Genomic DNA, 16,114 nt, shown 5'->3' with positions numbered 1-16,114 from the left:
GGGTTTTGGTGAAGGGTGATTTGGTTGCCCTCCAGCACTTGAGTGTCTGGTATTTACCGCACAATCAAGGCATCGGTGGTGTCACATGAAGGCGATTCTCATATAATCAAAGTCCTCATGTTGGACTCGCCTTCAGACGAAGCAAACTAATGCAATGTATTGACCCTCCTCACGCACGTCTCCGTGCGGAGACGTGAAATACATGGGCATCAATCGTGAGGTCTGTGTCTCTCAGACACACGGGTGGCTGATTAAAGTGTCACGCTGACAACAGAGCCCCCTTTGAACAGGAAATTAATACCAGCTTTGGTGGCAAAGAGAATCTTCCTCCACAAGGCAACTCGGATCGTCTTTGATCCTTCTTAGGAAAAAAAAAAAGGGTCTCACCTTTTACCCTAGAACAGCCTGGGGTTTTCTTGTTATGACAGAATAATCAGAGGCATCATCTGTGTAATTATTTTTTTTTAAATAGGGCGCCTACGATATTTCACGCTTATTTTGGTTATGAATAACTCAACAATAAGGGGACAAGAAAGGGAGAGGAAGAAATGTTTGAACCTTTCGTTAACTCAGTTGAATGAGCATTTAGCTTACACAGTGACAGGTTAAAATATCACTAATATTAGAGAAGTATTTAGCATCATTTATCTCCTGGACATAACATAAGAAAAGAAACCGCATTATTCTGAAATCGTATTTGATAATACACCCAAACATTTCGTTCCATCGCCAGTAAGTTTCTCTTTGTAAAAGATATGTGTCACTGTTACAGGATTCAAAACACAAAAGAGCCTACGAGATAAAGGATCAAGGCCTGGCCGGTGTGGCTCAGTGGTTGAGCTTCGGCTGAACCATGAACCAAGAGGTCAGTAGTTCGATTCCCGATCAGGGCACATGCCTGGGTTGTGGGCTCGATCCCCAGTGCGGGGCGTGCAAGAGGCAGCCAATCAATGATTCTCTCTCATCATTGATGTTTCTATCTCTCTCTCCCTCTCCCTTCCTCTCTGAAATAATAAAAAAATATATTTTTTTAAAAGATAAAGGATCAATGTGTATTCACACTTGATTTGCCAGCCCCCTTAAGGAAAATATTGCTCTAAATGTCAGGTTTCTCCATTGCTTTCATTTCTTTATTAATTTCCCTCCCAACCTTGCTTCATAATTCACTCAATAGATACGACAATGTTGACATTCTTTACCTTAACAGATGAGTAACTAGTGCTTTTATCCAAGAGGCGCTTCCTCCAGCAGAAGGGGTATGGGAGGAATGAGATGGGAAAGAAGGCAGGGAAGAGGTGGATATGTATCTATGACTGTCTCTCTCTTTTTTTAAAAGCAGTTTAATTTCAATATTATTCACCTCTACATTCATTGCAGCATTATTTACAACAGTCAAGATATGGCAGCAACTCAATGTTCATCAATAGATAAATGGATAAAAAAAAGGTCATGGTACGTATATACAATGGAATATTACACAGCCATAAAAAAGGATGAAGTCTTACTATTTGCAACAGCATGGATGGACCTAGAGCTGTGGTCAGCAAACTGCGGCTCGCGAGCCACATGCGGCTCTTTGGCCCCTTGAGTGTGGCTCTTCCTAAGCCTTAGGAGTACCCTAAGTAAGTCAATAACAATGTACCTACCTATATAGTTTAAGTTTAAAAAATGTGGCTCTCCAAAGAAATGTCAATCGTTGTCCTGTTGATATTTGGCTCTGTTGACTAATGCGTTTGCCGACCACTGACCTAGAGGATGATATGCTCAGTGAAATAAGTCAGTCCGGGGTTACCTTTTTACATGTCCATCCATGGCCACATCAAGCGTACGGTCTTTGCAGACCTGAGTTCTTGCTGAGTGTAGAACCGAGGTCAGCACTGTCCTCACATTACTGCCCACGCCCCTAATGCGAGCTTTCACTCCCACTGAGCTCCCCACAAAAATGGACAGTGACTTCCTTCTGTGGCTCATCTCCTCTTCCCCCCTTTACTGCACAAACTTCTTTGGTTCGATATTAATAGCTTTTTGTGGACAAAGACTTGAATAGACATTTCTCCAATGAAGACATACAAATGGCCGGAAAGCGTATGAAAATAAGTTCAATATTACTGATCACGAGGAAAATGCAAATTAAAACTACAATGAGATACTAATTCCCAGGTGCTAGGCCAGCGCTTAGCAAAGCAAACAAACAGATAATAGCAATCATGGGCAGGAATGCGGAGCAATTGTACCTATTGTGCACGGCTGGTGGGAATACAAAATGGTGCAGCTTCTATATAGAAAACAGTACGGTAGCTCCCCCCAAATTTAAAATCATATAAATTACTATATAATCTAGAAATTTCCTCCTGGGCATACATGTATCAAAAGAATGTGATGTAGGGAAAGAAAGATATATTTGGACATTGTTCATAGCAGCATTATTAACAACAGCCAAAGTATGGAAGCAACCCAGGCGTCCATCAATGGGTGAGTGGATAAAAAAATATATATATATCATATACTCACAATGAAATATTAGTCTTAAAAAAAAATTCTGGTACATGCTGTAACATGGTTGAGTTTTGAAGACATTAGGCTAAGTGAAATAAGCCAGTCACAAAAGGACACATATTGTATGATTTCACTTCAATGAAGTACTTAGGATAGTAACTTTCAGGGACTGAGCGTTGAATGATGGTGGCCAGGGGTTGGCAGAAGGGAAAATAGGGAGTTGGTTTAATGCAGAGTTTCAGTTCTGCAAGATGAACAATGCTATGTGGGTGGATCGTGACGCTGGTTCCAGAATGTGAAAGTACTTAACGCCACTGAATGATACACTTAAAAATAGTTATAATGGACCTGGCCAGTGTGGCCAACATGGCTCAGTATTTGTGCATCAACCTATGAACCAGGAGGTCAGAGTTCTATTCCTGGCACATGCCCAGGTGGCGGGCTCGATCCCCAGTGTGTGGGGCATACAGAATTCTCTCATTGATGTTTCTGTCTGTCCCTCTCCATTCCTCTCTGAAATCAACAAAAATATATTTAAAAAAATAGAATGGTAAATTTATTGTCATGTATATGGACCACAATTTAAAAAGAAAATAATTTTAAAACACCATTTAAATTGTCACAAATCCTAGAGCAGGAAAAGGCTGATATATCTGGCTACTCAACCAATTCATTCATTCCACACTCACATACTTAAGTTTCCAGAAACTCTCAAGTCAGAGAATTGAAAGAATAATTGAAAGGATCTTACAGGTTGACGCAGAATCCTACAGAGAAGCAGTTATTAAATGTAGAAAGCTAAGACCTGGATTTCTTTCATATTGCCCTCATCTCCTGTGCACAGCGGAGCAACTGGACACTTTGAGGCTAGGAATGACACTGTTTAATTTTTTTTTAAATGATCACCACAAAGACAGTATAAAGTTTCCTCAAAAAGCTAAAAATGGAACTCCCATTTGACCCAGTAATTCCACTTCCAGGACTATATATCCCAAGAAACCAGAAACGCCAATCAGAAAGGACATATGCACCCCTATGTTCATAGCAGCACAATTCACCATAGCTAAGATTTGGAAACAGCCTAAGTGCCCATCAGCAGATGAGTGGATTAGAAAACTGTGTACATCTACACAATGGAATACTACGCCACTATAAAAAAGAAGGAACTTCTACCATTTGCAACAGCATGGATGGACCTGGAGATCATTATGCTAAGATAAATAAGCCAGTCAGAGAAAGATAATTCTCACATGATCTCACTCATATGTGGGATATAATGATCAACATCATTTGATGAACAAAAATAGATTCAGAGACAAATGGCCAGGGAAGTGGGGTGGTTAGAGAGCAACCAAAGGACTTATATGCATGCATATTAGCATAACCAATGGACACAGACACTGGGGTGGTGGGGGTTTTCCCGGGGTGGGAATGGCTGGGGGGCGGGGAGAGGGTTAATTGGGGGAAAAAGGAGACGTACATAAAACTTTAGACAATAATAAAAAAAAAGAATCTCCATTTTTTAAAAAATGATCCCCACAACTATTTCAAAATAATATTTTCAATCAGTATTTTTGTTTGCTTTTTTTAAAAAAGACACAATTATTGCCTGTGTATAGCACGAAGTAATTCGGTGGTCCAAGGCAATATTTGTGAAATATTCACATTAGTGTCAAACGTCAAACCCTGGGACTGACATGACGAGGTGACTGAACTGTGCCATATGCCTTCTTGCTATTTATAACAGTCCCGAAACGGTGGCTGTTTCATCCATGAGCCTTCACTGATTACAATGGCCAAGTTTCAAGGAAGGGGGTCTGCTCACATCCCCCAATAGCTCTTGTAAGCAATGCTGGGTTCAACGGATCTTTTGTAGTTCTCTTTAATGGGCTCTGAGTGATGAATTTACATCTATATATCACAAACACTGTCTTCTGCCCAACATTACTAATGTCAGAAAATTGCTTCTATATAATTCATCCAAGTATTTCGATAGACTCCCTGCTTTATCATCTTTTCTCTTGCAAACTGTATAATTCCCCTTCATTACACGTCAGGGAAGACCTTTCATCTTTCTTGGCTGCGTTCTGGGGGGATGGGGGTGTCTTTTTGCATTCAAGGGCCTTAGCAGGTACCACTGCAGGCAGTGAGATGGGAACCTACAGTGACGGGAATAGCCCTATGGCCGTGACTTGAAGAAATGGTGAGACAGAAAACACTGTCCAATAGATCACAACCTAAAAACTTGTCTTACATGTCAGTGTGACCAAAATTAAGATAGCGCTCCTGTTTATGCATCACTTTATCTTTCCTTCATAATTCTCACCCTATCACATTGACTCAGCTTCCTGGCCCATCCCCAATACCTTCATTCTTTGTCCTCTGTAATAACAGAGACAAAAATGGAGTGAAAGGCCGGCAACCCAGCCAGCGGTTTTCCAGCCCAGTGTTCTAATGGGAATGACAGGCGAGTTTATATGATTCACACCCCAAAGCCTTAGACGTCTCAAGGCTTACTCCATTCGTCTCTTGGCGTCTGCTGCCGGGATGCATGGTGGGAAAGTACAGCTGAAGGAGACGGAGCCTCCCCTCAAGGGCCAACGTACCATTGACAAGTGAATTAGGAACATGACTTAATACCGAGAAACACGCTGACAGGAAAAAAATCAATGAGTTTTTAGATGAAATAAAAACACAGAGGTTGCAGCTCTGAGTTGAAATCCCCTGCAAAGACTTCAAAGTGTGGGTTAGATGCACCGTGGGAAGTTTCATTCCTTGGACTGGCGAATGCGCCAGGCGTGAGAAGGAAAAGATCGCCCGTTTATTGATGTCCTCAAACCATGATGGCTAGGCTCAACGGGAATAGAGATTTTTCTGACAAGGGCACAGAAGATTTGCCTGTAACTCTGAAGAGTCGTGAAGTAAATTGTCCAAAGAACAATTGAGAAACATACAGGACTGTATTAGAGACGGACTTGTCTTCATCCTGGTCTCCCCAAGTTAATCATCAAAATGCCTGATAGTTAGTAGCTGCTCAGTAAATGGATTTGGGACGGAGAGGGGCCTTGTGCAAGTCACTGGATTTCTCTGAGCTTTAAACTCCTCCACTATAAATTGGGTGTTCAGTGAGGGTTAAGAACTCAGGCGGTGGACTCGCACGGTGGAAGGAACGGATTTTAACTGCCCCATCTATAAAATACAAGGGTAGTAGGGTGGGGTGTCCTAGGGGTCTCTTCCCCAGGTGGGGCTGGGTTCCACTTGGTCTTTGGAAATTTCTGCCTGCGATCTAGAGAGCAGAAGTGAAAATCAGCCAACACTTACAGGAATTCAATGCAGGGCCCAGGGGAATCCCATGGTACCAGTGTCATCTTAGCTTAGTATTCCAGTCACATTCCTTGAGCCGGTGTTACAATGACAAAGAGTATGGACACGGTTTCTGGAGCCTGGTACTGTGATGAGCCCCTGGTAGAGCCTTGAAACAGAACCCACCCCCTTTGCCCAGGTTGGGTTCTGCAGAAACCCATTTCCGGGTCTATGTTTACATCCTCTCAATGTTCGGTTTTGTACAGGAAGAAAGGACTGAGTTTTGAGAACGAATGCAGGGGGGAAAAAAAAGGTAGGGGGTAAAGATAGCATTTAACGAAATACAGGCGCCTGCCGTTAGAAACCGTTAGACTCTTTCCCCCATTTTTATTTGTTTTCTATTATTTTGCATTAATCTCCACGTTCGAACACTGATGTCTCATCAGCACAAGCTGCTGGGGCACCTGAGAGGGGATCCTTTATTTTTCCAGCTCTCTCTTTTTTTAAAAAAAAAAATTTTTTTTATTGATTTCAGAGAGGAAGGGACAGGGAGAGACAGGAACATCAATGATGACAGAGAATCTGTGATCAGCTGCCTCCTGTACGTCCCACACTGGGGGTCGAGCCTGCAACCTGGGCATGTGCCCTGACCGGGAATCGAACCATGACCTCCTGGTTCATAGGTGGACGCTCAACCACTGAGCCATGCTGGCCAGGCCCACCTCTCTTTAACTGACCCAACAATGGATCTCTACATTCCTATGAGGAGCCCACATGGGCTGGGCTGGGGTCCTCCATCATTAGTGTGGGCCTTACTTCTCCTTCAGGACTCAGCTCACGTGTTAGGAAGGATGGAAAAGTCACCTGCGACCACATGAAGACTGTTTCACTTCTTAATTTGAGATCCACAAGAGGAAGGTAGGGGTTCTCTGAGGCCTCCAGATCATATGTAAAATGATACTTATCATTGCATATACGATCCGACTGGCGCAGAAGGTCCATATCGCTGATCAGATTTCCAATAGGGCTCCCAGGTCAAAAGTCTTACAACTGTGGCTTGGCCTTAATCTGTGTTTAACTACCAAGAGCCAGTGGATACAATGAATGACTATTTAGGGCGTCACCATCTTTCTCCTAAAGCTGCGTCCTCCCCAATGTATTACTGCTCATTGCTTCATTCTAAATGATTTAAAACATTGCAACCACCAATAGCACTAAAATGAATATGATCCTTATTTGTCACCGAAAAGTATGCAAATAATTTAAACGGAAAGGATCATTATGAAATGTAGCGAGGCAAGTTCTCGCTAGATCTGCAGAGAAGCACAGATGAAATACAGACAGACAGAACTCTTACTGGGCTTAAATGTTGCCCTTAAATGATTTTATTCACCTCTGGGGCAATATATACATACATACATACATATATATATATATATATATATATATATATATATATATATATATATTAGAGGCCCAGTGCACAAAATTTGTGCACTGGGGGCGGGGGGGCCCTCAGCCCGGCCTGTGCCCTCTCCCAGTCTGGGACCCCTCGGGGGATGTCCACCTGCTGGCTTAGGCCTGCTCCCCGGGAGATCAGGCCTAAGCTGGCAGACAGCCATCTCTGGCAGCCCAGGAGCCCTCGGGGGATGTCCACTTGTCAGTGGGGAGTAGGCCTATGCTACAGTCGGACATCCTTAGCGCTGCTGAGGAGGTGGGAGAGGCTCCCACCACCACCGCTGTGCTGGCAGCCATCAGCCTGGCTTGTGGCTGAGCAGAGCTGCCCTGTGGGAGTGCACTGAACACCAGGGGGCATCTCCTGCATTGAGCATCTGTCCCCTGGTGGTCAGTGTGTGTCATAGTGACCAGTCATTCCCAGTGGTTCTGCCGTTAGGGCCAATTTGCATATTACCCTTTTATTATATAGGAGATATATAAATATATATAAATATATATATATAATTTTTTTTTTCCCAGAGAGAGAAAGGGAGAGGAGGAGAGATATGTAGAAACAACAATGATGAGAGTGAATCATTGATCAGCTGCCTCCTGCACGCCCCCTACTGGGGATCAAGCCCACAACCCAGGCCTGTGCTCTTGACTGGGAATCAAATCTTGACCTCCTAGTTCATAGGTCAACACTCAACCACTGAGCCACCTCATGGCTTCCCCCACAGCTCAGACAGTCTTATCTCCAGGTTCGTGGGGATTCTGTGCTGATGTTCCCTGGCAGGCCAGCCCCCCAGCCTGTGCTGAGAGAGGTGGCTTATTCACAGGGGGCCACAGCGAGAGGACAAATTGCTGTCGGAGACAGAGGCCCCAAACCCGCACACAGTGTTGGCATGAACCGCCTTCCGGGGCGTCCAGCGCAGCCCTCGGGGCCCACCATGAAGAGATGACAGATGCCTGGAATAGTTCCCAGTAGTCAAGTCCTCCTTCACCACCATGTGCCCTTCTGTGCCTTGGTATGAGGCAGTGGTTCTCAACCTTCTGGCCCTTTAAATACAGTTCCTCACGCTGGGACCCAACCATAACATTATTTTCGTGGCTACTTCATCACTGTCATGTTGCTACTGTGATGAATCGTCATGTAAATATCTGATATGCAGGATGGGCTTAGGCGACCCCTGTGAAAGGGTCGGTCGACCGCCAAAGGGGTCGCGACCCACAGGTTGAGAACCGCTGGTGTAAGGGACCACTTCGCCCTCGCTTTGCCTGCAGGGAAATACGATTTTTTCTCCTTAAAAAAAAAAAACCAAAACACACCAACTAGTCAGAATAAATGTGCTCTGGGCTCATGCACAAAATACTTGAAAGTAAAAAAAAAAAAAAATTAAAAAGGATAAGAGCTTTTCAATCAATTGGATACAAAATTTAAGTTAATTAACAGAAGACTCTCTTCCTCCCTAGAAGACCACACTGATCTTGATTATTAATGCAAGCTGGCGTTCCATCGCTGTGCATAATGACGGCGGCAACGCGGGACCAGTTTCAGCCGGAGCCTAATTTGTTAGGAGATCTTGTCTAGTATCGGTAAGGGCGGCCCCTGCCACCGCCTCCTCCCGCTCCAGGGCTGGCTCTGACCTCGGAGAACCGCGTCTCCCTTCCCACCTCCACCTGAGAATTAATCTGCAAGATTGTTTTGAGCTTGAGAGTAGGTTCTCAACCTCCCGAAAGAAATCGTTCATGGGATTTTCACTTTGCGTTCATTTTTTCCCCGCTTCGTGTTCTGTTAATAGCAACTCTCGACAAAACGTCACACACATGCTATCTTTTCTTCCTCAGCAGAGAGAAAGGAGAATAAAGGGGGTCGCATTTTATTGTTGTTGTTAATCCTCTCCCGAAGATATTTTTCTATTGATTTTTAGAGGGAATGGAAGGGAGAGGGAGAGACAGAGAGAAACATCGATGTGAGAGAGACACGTCGATGGGTTGCGTCCTGCACACACCCTGACCAGGGCCGGGGAACCTGCAACCAAAGTACATGCCCTTGACCGGAATCGAACCCGGAACCCTTTGGTCCAGAGGTCAAGGCTCTATCCACTGAGCCAAACCAGCTGGGGCGAAAAAACATTTCATTAAATGTATCGGGGTGACATTGGTTAATAAAATTATATAGGTTGCAAGTGGACAATTCTATGATACATCATCTGTACATTGCACGGTGTGTTTATCACCCCAAGTCATACCTCCTTCCATCACCATTTATCCCTCCTTTATCCTCTTCTTCCTCCCCCACCTCCCTTTCCCTCTGGCAATCACCATACTGTTGCCTGTGTGTATCATTTTGATATTTTATGCGTTGAAAATAGTTGAGCTGTCTCCTTGCTAGACGCACCTAAATTATCAGCATATCAAAGACGGCACGATGAGATTCCTCTGTGTGTTTCGTTGTTAATTTGGTTCCCTATATCATGACGGCGTTTGACATGCTTTTGCAGTAACTTTCATGTTCTTTCAGCCCAGGAATAAATCAGACGAACGTGAAGGTCACAGAAACACACTCCCTTTATTTTGCCTATGTGCACTCCTCCAGCCATCTTCCCTCCCACCTGCCAGCCAAGAGTGGCCTCAGTCGTTAGTGGTGCCATGGGAGTTATTCACGTCAAACAGGCTGGTTCAGATCCAACCGAGGCCCAGAGGACAGGTTTTGATACTTAAGACCATAAGTCTTTACTTAGAATTTATTGCCTATGCATTAGTGCCTTTCTCTTAAAAAGAAAAAAAAAAGAGCACAGAAAAGAAACACATATGTGCATGTTAAGATAAAAGCTAGATCACTGTTACCCATCCTATGGGAACCCATCTCCCGAGCCACAAATCAAGACGCTGGCAAAGTCGTCCGTGCCACTGCCGCGTGTCAGAGGATGGATGTGACGTGCAGGTGACATCACAAGAGGCTGCAACTTCAGGGCAGGGCGGTGACTAGCGGAGCTGAGGCTTAACCAGGCTGGCAGCCCTGGAGAAACCCACAGCACACGACCCCAGCGGCGGCGCATTTCAATCCACGCATGGAGACCTCTACCATGGCGCCATGAGGACTTGAGTTTCCTAATATCTGGGAGGCACCTTGTCCCTGGTGCAGTCCTGGGGGCACGCCGGCAGGGCTGGCCTTCCGCAGTGGGCACCAGTGTGGTCAAAGCAACGGCTGAGTCCCAGCCGGTTTATTTCAGTGGCTAGAGCGTCGGCCTGCGGACTGAAGGGTCCCAGGTTCGATTCTGGTCGAGGGCACGTGCCCGGATTGTGGGCTCGATCCCCAGTGGGGGGCATGCAGGAGGCAGCTGATCCATGATTCTCTCTCGTCATTGATGTTTCTATCTCTCTCTCCCTCTCGTTTCCTCTCTGAAATCCATGAAAAAAAATACATATTTTTAAAAAGCAATGCCTGAGCTCCATCCATTCTGACAGTCAGTGCCCATAGCTGTCAGTTGTTAAATATATTTACAATTCATTCTCTCCCTCTCTCCCTCTCTCTCTCTCTCCTCCTACTCACAAAGGAGGGTGTTTTATTGTAGAGCACAGATTTTTCCTAAAGGGAGATATATTTTTGCACACTGGCACAATATGTTTTTCTATATTATATATATATATATATATGTATATATATATATATAATGTATATATATATATCATGTATATGCAGATGTGTATGTTATACACATCTACATATACTATCTAGAGTGTATGCATGCACATACATAACATGCATACAGGCAAATGTACATATACATATTATATATTACCTCCGTATAAAATATGGGAGAAACATGGAGAGTTGGTGTGCAGAAATACTACCCAGTCTTGCCTCCCGTCTGTGGTGTATTCCATTCCCGCTGGTGAGGATCTGTGCTCTAAAATAAGACACTCACCTCTGTTGTTAGGCATATGTGTGCCAAGAACAGAAACACAGGTAGAAGCTCATCGCACCTGAGGATACAGCTCTGCACACTTTAAACCCCCCGTGCCAGCTTGCACAATGGGGACTTGGCTGGGGGGCGAGGGGGTACGGGGGGGGAGTCCTGAGTCATTTATCCAGATGCTGGATTTCGTACTGAGGCATAGAAGGGTGAGTTAAGGGCACTGAGTGGATAGCTTCCGGGTGCCCATAGAGATGCCAGGAAAGAAACCATCAGACATGGGAGGAAGCGGGGAGGGTCAGGCAGAGGTGAGTGTGAGTCTCAGCTCCCCAGCGTGTGCACCCCATTGACCTCACTCGGTGCCCACAATACTGCCTCGTGCTCTGACCCGGTGTGTTTCTAGGAAGCAGACTTGGGGCTTTTAACTAGGACTGGACTCGTGGTCGGCAAACTCATTCATTAGTCAACAGAGCCAAATATCAACAGTACGACGATTGAAATTTCTTTTGAGAGCCAAATTTTTTAAACTTAAACTATATAGGTAGGTACATTGTTATTAACTTAATTAGGGTACGCCTAAGGCTTAGGAAGAGCCACACTCAAGGGGCCAAAGAGCCGCATGTGGCTCACGAGCCGCAGTTTGCTGACAATATCAAATGCTTCCCATTGCAACCCCCAACTCATCCCTGTGATTCTAGTCCATTTCTGTGGATGGAAACAGCTCATTCTTTGAGCACACCCCAAGTCTTTCCCGTTCTTCTGTGGATGGATGGAATCTTATTTTGTTTTTTTAAAATATTTTTTATTATTTTAGAAAGAGGGAGAGAGAGAGAGAAACATCAGTGATGAGAGAGAATCATTAACTGGCTGCCTCTGACATACCCCACACTGGGAACCAAGCCCGTAACCCGGGCACGTGCCCTGACCTGGAATCGAACCGTGACCTCCTGGTTCATAGGTCCATGCTCAACCACTGAGCCACGCTGGCCGGGCTATTTTCAAGTTTACGGTTTTATAAGCACTGCTTCTCTGAACATCTTTCTCATGTCTTCCGGTGCGTAAGTGTAGGAGTTTCTCCAGGAATATGTTGACAAATGAAATCGCCGGGTGATACAATACAGGTATCTTTAATTTTACTGGCTATCGATCAACTATTTCTCAAATAACTTAAATCAAGTATCACCAGCAACGGGTAAGATTTCCTTTGCTTCCCCGTCCTCAACCAACACTTGGCTATTGTCAAACTTCTTAACATTTGGGAGCAAAACGTATCTCGTTGATTACTGCACTCTAGCGCCCCGATTAGTCACATGACTGAAAATATTTCCTTCCATTCATTGTTCATGGGCGTGTCCTCCTCTGTGAGTTCATTGGTCAAATCTGCCCAATTCCACATGAAGCTTCTGTTTCCTTTCTCAGAAGATTCTTCTCTCTCCAAGATCATGCCAACACACAGTCACTGAAAGGATGTTTCTTCGTCCAAGAGGACAGAACCTATCCCGTGAGCTTGGACTTGGCCACTGGATACTTTCCATTCTTTGAAAAGATGAAAAGGAGGAAGAGCAAGGTCAGGTTCATCACCGGCCCACAATAGGACGTTAGAATCTTGTTGCCCGGCAGTAATGTCCTGGAGGGCTTCATCGGGACGGTCTTCCGGTCCGGAGAGCAACCCAAGCCAGCGATGGGGAGGGCTTGGCCGTGTCCAGGGATGCACAGGGCAGGGCCCGAGTTCCTTACTTTGGCTTATGTCACTGGTGAATGGCTGAGGCTGCTGTCAGACCCCACCGGCTCTCCCCAGCAGACGTGCGCAGGTGGCCTGCAATCTCCAATGCGTCTCTATAAATAACATTTATTAGGGGATAAAGCCATCGCTTGCGAGTCTTGAGAGGAGAAGATAGGATCCCTGAGCCTGAGCATTCAGAGACCCGAGGGTTGCCCTGTCCATGGAGGTTCTCCTTCCCACATCTATCAGTGTCTCTGTACTTCTAGAGATTTCTGACTTTTTTAAAATGTAAAATACATGGTCCATAAGCAATGCAATGTAGTAGATTATATCGAGCATGATAAAGCGACCATGTTTTTCCCCCTCCACAGATAGAAAACAGATGTGTCTCTGAAGCAGCTCAGAAAGGGAAGGTGTAAGGAAGGAAAAATCGTATTTTTTCAGCCAAGAAAATGAAAGAGCTGTATTTCCAGACCAGGGTCAGATGGGCCCAGCTCCACACCTGGGGAAGGCCATTTATCAACAGGAAAAAGTAAGTGATCCGCTTGAGTGCAGGTTAGCTGTGCCTGGTACCCATGGCCACATGTAGATGAACATACATTATCTATACTAATAAAAGGGTAATATGCTAATTAGACCAGTAGACCTTCCGGACATCCTTCTGGACAAAGCCATGGTGGCAGGGCTGAGGCAGAGGCAGTTAGGGGCAATCAGGCTGGCAGGGGAGAGCAGTTAGGGGAATCAGGCCGGCAGGGGAAAGCAGTTGGGGTGATCTGGCTGGCAGAGGAGAGTGGCTGGCAGGGGAGGGCAGTTGGGGGCGACCAGGCTGGCAGGGGAGGGCAGTTGGGGGCAATCAGTCTGGCAGGCAGAGTGGTTAGGGGTGATCAGGCAATCAGGCAAGCAGTTAGGAGCCAGCAGGCCCAGATTGCTAGAGGGATGTCTGACAGCAGTCAGACATCCAGCCAGCAGTCAGACATCCCCTGAGGGGTACTAGATTGGAGAGGGTGCAGGCTGGGCTGTGGGACACCACCCTCTGACCCTGTGCACAAATTTTGTGCACTGGGCCTCTAGTCCTATATAATAAAAGGCTAATATGCAAATAGACCGAACGGAAGAATGACCGGTTGCTGTGACACACACTGACCACCAGGGGGCAACCCAGGAGCTGCCCCTTGGTGGTCAGCACGCTCCCACAGGGGGAGCACCGCTCAGCCAGAAGCCAGGCTCACAGGCTGGCGAGCGCAGTGGTGGTGGCAGGAGCCTCTCCCGCCTCCACAGCAGCACTAAGGATGTCCGACTGACGGCATAGGCCCGTTCTGCTCCCCGCCGTCAGTCAGACATCCCCCAAGGGCTCCTGGACTGCGAGAGGGCGCAGGCCAGGCTGAGGGGCCCCGCAAGTGCACGAATTTCGTGCACCGAGCCTCTAGTTATTAATGATAATAAGAATGAGGGGGAAACCTCTTCCACAGATTGAAGGTTCATCATATTGAGTTCAGTTGAATCGAGTGAGTTCTCTTCTATGGATTTTACCGACCACATTCGGGGGAAACGGAATTCACACATTTGAGTCTTAGTCCCCTGGTGTGTCACATGAGGAGGCTGCCGTACTGTTTGGCCTCAAGTACTAGGCCTAGGACTAAAGTAAGAAAAAGTATCGTTGTTCACCATCATTTAACAATAAAACCACTAAGACCCAGGATGTGTGCCTGCCTTTCCCAGGGTCATACAGCCAACAAGTGAGGTCAGATTTCACCCAGAGCCCAAGTCCAGTGTTACTTCTGCTAATAGACTTTCCCTCTCCTCTTGGTGCAACGAAGTTTGATGATGAAGTGAACCAAGGGTTATGAATGTATTTTGAAAATCTAAGCATGCAGTCAGCTATATGACTTATGGTATTAATTTCAGAGATGGGGGGGGATAGAGAAAAGAGAGAGAGAGAGAGAGAGAGAGAGAGAATGAGAGAGAGAGGAAGAGAGGAAGGGGGGAGAAAAAGGGAGGGGATGGGAGGAGTCATATTCAAGTTCAGCCCCTGTCAATCACTTAAAAATAAATGGCACAGAAGATCCTTATTCTAGGAGCTGAGGGTGCACAGCAGGATTCCCCCCTACTTGGCACTATTTTGAGTTGGATGAATCTTTGTTGAGATGGTCCAGTGCATTGCAGACTGTTTAGCAGCATCCCTGGCATCACCGTTTCTGAGTTCTGTGTGTGTGTGTGTGTGTGTGTGTGTGTGTGGTAAGGTTCCACAAATCAGTGAGATCATAGCGTAGCTGTCTTCCTCTGTCTGCCATTCCTGTCTTTCTCCAATAAGATCACCACCTCCTTTCAACCGACAGGAAACTCAGGTCCAGGGAGTAGGAGAGACTTGCCCCCAACCGGCACGTCTGCTGAGCGTGGTTTCTGGAGGCGCAGCGGTGACAGGCCACCTTAGCAGAGGACGCTCCCTTCTGGAGTCACCCGAGGTTCTGCCAAACACTGAAGACGCGGCTGGGCCACGGCTCAAGTCGCTGTGAGGGACAGGCTTCTGCCGGGTTTGCCTGAGCTGGCAGAGTCTCTGGGTGAGGCCTGGGAATCTCTGAGACCCTGTCAGAGGGAGGGTGGCAGGCAGGGGCCTTGGGTGGTTGGCTGCCAGAGTGCCTCCAGGTGGCCACAGCACCCTAAACACAGCCCTGGGAGCGCTGGCATTGCCAGGAGGGGCTGCCAAAATACCCCTCCCCTCCCACAAATATAGACGTCAGAGCTTTCATTAAGTAGCCTACAGTCTCTCCTTGGGCCAATTAAATAAGCCCACTGCGCCCAGCCGGTTTGGCTCAGTGGATAGAGCGTCGGCCTGTGGACTGAAGGGTCCCAGGTTCAATTCCCCATCAGGGCACATGCCTGGGTTGCGGGCTCGATCCCCAGTGTGGGACATGCAGGAGGCAGCCGATCCATGATTCTCTCTCATCATTGATGTTTCTCTCTCTCTCTCTCTCTCTCTCTCTCTCTCTCTCTCTCTCTCTCTCTCTCTCTCCTTACCTCTCTGAAATCAATAAAAACATACTTTTTAAATGTATTCATTTCCTGGATTTAGGAAGGAAAATCTAAGCGGTATTAGCTTGTCCAGGGGAAAGCATTACCGACTGTAATTTATTTCTGAATGTAGAAAGTGTTGGGGGGTGGGGAGGCGCCCTGGGTGGACAATTTGCAGAATTCTGCCCCCTGATGACCTTTTGCATATGGACTTGAGCCCACTCCG

The sequence above is a fragment of the Myotis daubentonii genome, chromosome 21, assembly GCF_963259705.1.
Source record: "Myotis daubentonii chromosome 21, mMyoDau2.1, whole genome shotgun sequence".
Lineage (NCBI taxonomy): Eukaryota > Metazoa > Chordata > Mammalia > Chiroptera > Vespertilionidae > Myotis > Myotis daubentonii.
The sequence above is the reverse complement of the archived record's forward strand: the minus strand, read 5'-3'. Positions refer to the sequence as shown.